This window comes from Myotis brandtii, unplaced genomic scaffold, assembly GCF_000412655.1.
Source record: "Myotis brandtii unplaced genomic scaffold, ASM41265v1 scaffold118, whole genome shotgun sequence".
In the NCBI taxonomy this organism is placed as follows: Eukaryota; Metazoa; Chordata; class Mammalia; order Chiroptera; family Vespertilionidae; genus Myotis; species Myotis brandtii.
In genome coordinates, this window is record NW_005354090.1 from 181,881 (window position 1) to 187,250 (window position 5,370).

Here is a 5,370-nt window from a genome sequence, read left to right on the forward strand (position 1 = left end):
TGAAGTGTCCCAGGTTTGATTCCAGTCAAGGGCACCTACATTGTTTGCAGGCTCAATTCCCAGCCCCAGTTGGGGCTCCTAGGAGAGGCAACCAATCAATGTGTCTCTCTTACATTGATGTTTCCCTTTCTCTGTCTCTCCTCCTTCTTTCCACTCTCTCTAAACATTAATGAGAAAATATCCTCAGGTGAGGATTAACAACAACAATATATATATATGATAGAGTTTACATTCTTTGTTTCATACTACCACATACCACGATTTGTTCTAGTCTCGTTTATGGTGGTCCATAGTCACAGGTGGCCACCCAATGAGACTGCACAGGCTCCTCCCTGTCAAAGGGAGGCAGCAGGAGCCCCTTCTCCTGAGGCTGCTATAAGGACTGGCCACGGAAAAAACAATGCCAGGTGCTTGGCACAGCCCTGGCACACAAGACACCTGGGAATGATGTCTGCCATCAGTGCTCTGACTGCTCTTGTGGTCCTTACCTCGTCTCCCACAATGCAGATCCCAAGTGACTCTGCTGGACGCCTTTCCCCAGTCTACCTGAATGGAATCACCACCAGGTGAGCCAGGTTAGGAGAAGCAGGGATTTGATTTTCCTCCTGGCAGATGTGATTCAGGGCAGCGATTTAGGATTGGTTTCAGAACAGCACAGGTCAGCCACGTGAGGCATTGTTTGCTGCAGAACTGGGTGGATATGGTACTTGGGATTAGGTCTCTGGGAAGTTAGAAATACAGGTACGAAGTCTTGACCTGAGACGGTGGGGTGTGCACTTAGGAAAGTTGTGCAGCAGCCACAGCTCCAAAATATCAGGCTGGCTCTGACCTGGTTAGAAATGATCTCTGCAGCTGGTTGGTTTTTCTCTCTCTTTCCCTTTCTCCTTTATCTTTTCTTCCTTCCACATCCTGAATGAACATCTACTCACTATGCTGCCAAGGCCCAGTGTTACAAATATAATAAATAACACTGATGAATTCTCAGTATGTGCCCAGCCTTGTGCTAAACCCTGTCTTCCTTCTCTCATTTAAGGTCCACAACCAACTCTGAGCTGTAGGGTACCACTGTTATTCCCATTTTATTGATGAGGAAAACTGAGGAGCAGTGAGGTTAAGTAGTTTGCACAAGGTCTTATAGCCAGGGTTAGTGTCTAGCCCAGCCGTGGGCAAGCTATGGCCCGCGGGCCGGATCCGGCCCGTTTGAAAAGAATAAAACTAAAAAAAAAAAAAGACCGTACCCTTTTATGTAATGATGTTTACTTTGAATTTATATTAGTTCACACAAACACTCCATCCCTGCTTTTGTTCCGGCCCTCCGGTCCAGTTTAAGAACCCATTGTGGCCCTCGAGTCAAAAAGTTTGCCCACCCCTGGTCTAGCCTATATGGCTTCTGAGAGGAAGGCCTAGTTCTTGCCCTCAATGAGTGAGTACCAAGAAAGCAATAGGAGGAGAAACTAGCTATGCTGGGGAAGTCACTTCTCAGAAGAGGTTACATTCTGTCTGGGGCTTGAGGGATGAATAGGAGTATGCCTGATGAGCAAGGCAGGGAGGGTAACCAGAGAAGTGGGAGAAGGAGAAATAAAATCAATAAATGTGAATTACATAGTTTACCTTCTGTCCTGTCAATCCTTCTCACTGTCTCCAATATAAACTGGATGGTCTTTCTCACTGCCAATCCACCCAGTAGCCTCAGGCCTCTTTTGGCAGTCTGTCTCCTAAAGTATCCTACATCTGGATACTCTTACTTTTATCAATCATATTTAGGTAATGTATGAAAAAACTGAGAATATTTAGAGTGCATTTTTTAGTGTCAAAAATATTCTTAGGATGCCATGGATGCATGGCTTAGTTGGTTGGAGCTTTGTTCTGTACATCAGAGGGTTGCAGTTTCGATTTCCAGTCATGGCACGTGCAGTAGGCAACCCATTAATGTTTCTCTTTCTCTCTCTTTCTCTCTCTCTCTCTCTCTCTCTCTCTCTCTCTCTCTCTCTCTCCCTCTCAATAAAAACATATCCTCAGTGAGGATATATATATATTTTTTTCTTTTTCCTTGGGGAAAATCTACCTTATAACATCAAAAGTGGGATTTCCTCCAAGAATCCCTGTGGTGGTGTGGTCTAAAGTACAGACTATGGGCTCAAATAAACCTAGGTTAGAATCCCAGCTCTACCACTCACTCATCAGCTGTGTGACAAAAGCCTTCTCTCTCTGAATCTCAGCTTCCTCATTGATAAATTGAGGCCTCAGAGAATCCATAGGATGGATGTGAGGGTAAGATGGGATCCCACACAAAAGTACCTGGAACACAGTTTGCCTTCAGCATCTCACCAAAGAGAATCTAAAAGAAAGAATCTAAAAGATAAGAGGAGACGGGAAGGCAGGTAGGATCTCCACAGGTACGTCTCATACTCATAGTCGTGAAGGAGGGTGGAGGCCACAGTGCCGGTTTATGAAGAGATGTCCAGGATGTCAGGCTTTCCTGAGAATGCAGGGTCACTCAGACCAACCCTATGCACAAGCAACTTATGTATAAAGCAGAAGCCTGGTGGCTAATTTACACTGGGGAGGGAATGCCTCTCCAGTGTCTCCGGAGCCAGGCTGGACAAGTTCTTCCTCTCAGATCACCCTTTTATATCCGGCAATCAGGCTTCATGGTCACTTCAGAACACCAGGCAACAATGCACTTGGCTGAGCCGCCACTGCCAGGCATACATCCTGGTTTCTGCATGACAGGTGGGGTCCTCAGCAGAGGTCAAAGCTTTAATCAGGGGCAGTCTCTTTCTGAAGAGCTGCCCAGCACCTGGATCAGACCTGGGCACTTCCCAAGTTACCTCATCAACACCTTCAGAAGCCAACTCAGAGGGTGTGGCCTCCCTTCAGATGGCTTCCTTCACCCAGAGGTACTGATTCTCATGGGTTTCACTCCCAATAGGCGGATTTATTGTTAAATTCTACTCTAACCGATACTGCCCATACATGGGAAAGGGAAGCAGCAGTGCCAAGAGTCTACTGCGTGCCAGCACTGCTGAGTCCAGGTACTTACACTTAATCCCCATGACGTCTTGTTGGGAGGCATCTTCATTCCCATTTGATGACTGTGTCACACAAAGCAATGTGTGCTTTCTAATACCCCCAGTGTGGCAACATCTGCCAAACTAACAACCAGAACGTGATGGTATGACCTGTTCTCATGGAGGGCTGCAGCCCTGGCACATTTTCTTTCAGGGGAAGCTCAGCTATGAGCACGAAGAGACAATTATCAATTAAGCCTGTCTGCAGTGCATTAGAGGCAGCAATGAGGACTCTGTCCTCCAAGATGTAACACCTCAATTATGCCTGTTGCTGGTAATTACCACTTATCAGCTGAACTGAGCAATTCCTGTTGGTACTATTAGAGTAAAGACGAATGGGGAGGAGAAAGGGGGGGCTGGGGAGGAGAATACAAGGACGGGTTAGCAGAGAAAGAGTGAGTGGAATTTAACATTTTCTGCCCCTTCCACACGACACTAGTATCTTCTGATTAGTTGGAAATGAACAGAGAACTACATGTCTGAAGTTATTTTCTTTGTTTATGAGCATGACCTTGCACTTTCCAATGTTCACAAACTTTGATTATTTATTTATTTATTTATTTATTTATTTATTTATTTATTTATTACTTTCAAAACACAGTGAAGTTCTGGGTGACTCGCAGTATCTTGGTACTGGGTGTAAGTTTCACACAGGAAGCTGCTCAAAAGCTTGAGAAATTGGCCCTGTAACTTTTCTAAGAACCAGTTTCCTCATCTTGAAAATAAGAATAAGAAAATCTCTCTCTCTTTTTTAAAAAAAAATGCTTTATTGTTGAAAATATTACATATGTCTCTTTTTTCTACCATTGACCCCTTTCAGCCCGCCCCCTCAGGCCTATATCACCTCTGTGTCCATGGGTTATGCATACAAGGTTTTTGGTTGGGAAAAAAAAACTCTCTGAGGGTTGGTGAAACTGAAGTATTTGAGGCACTGGAAATGTGTTTCTCTCCCCTTCTTGTAAGAAGATGCCCTTTCTACAGGCTATGGGGTGTATATCTTATCACACATACGAAGAGCATTCGAGATTAAAGTGTCCTGAGAGATGGGCAGGCCAATACCCACTGCTTTTAAGTGAAATAACCACAGTTTTGAGAAATTAGGTGACCTGCCCGAGACAATACATCCAGCTAAGGGTTGACCCAGCACTGGGTTACAGTGCTCTTCTCAGTGAGTATGTGGTATTTTTTGTCCTTCTTCATTGTGGATCTTGGGTCAATCTCAAATAGACTAGTATTCATTAAACATTGTGCAAAACCAATATACACCCCCGCAACTTTGACCCAGTTTCTGCTAGTACAAGGGTTCTTGGCCTCTGGTGGGCTTACATCAGAGGACAATAACATCAGAGACTAATTTCTTTTTACCCTTCTCAGTGTAGGCACTGGCCTTAGAGGTGGGCACTCCCAAGAAGACCACTGCTGTGTGGTGTAGTGGAAAGTTGGGTAGACCTGTTGGATGGGTTCTGTTAGAACTGTGTGACTTCAAGCACAGGTGCAATTTATTTTTTTTCTGACAGTTTTTTCATCAGTAAAAAATGGAGATAAGATGCACATTTCACAGGATTAACTGCGATCATGCATGTGATACATGCCCACCCAATCATAAGTCTTAATACTTGGGTATTTTTTTCTTCTCCCTTTTGATACAAAAGTATTTATGCCTATTATGGAGCTGAGTGGAGAGCTTAGAGAACTAAATACAAGTTGCTTAAACATTTTTCTCATTAAAAGAACATTATCAAAGCAATTTATATTTAGAAAAATTTTTTAAAAAGAAGGAAAATGATAATATTATATTACACTGGGTTTTTTTGGGGGGGGTTGTGTGTGTTTTTTATTATTGTTTAAAGTATTACAAATAATAGTACACAAATCTCTTTTTTTTTTCCTCATTGACCTTCCCCCAGCCTCCCCTAACCCCTGGAAAATGCCCTCATCCCCCCCCCCCAGTGTCTTGTGTCAATTGGTTGTGCTTATATGCATGCATACAAGTCCTTCGGTTGATCTCTCCCCCGCCCAATACTCCCCAGCCTTCCTGCTGTAATTTGACCGTTTGTGCAATGCTTTACTGCCACTGTGTCTATCTTTTTGTTCATCAGGTTATAATGTTCTTTATTTTCCATAAATGAGTGAGATCATGTGGTATTTTTCTTTCATTGCCTGGCTTATTTCAGTTAGCATAATGCTCTCCAGTTTCATCCATGCTGCTGCAAATGGTAAAAATTCCTTCTTTTTTACCACAGCATAGTATTCCATTGTGTAGATGTACCATAGTTTTCTAATCCACTCATCTGCTGAT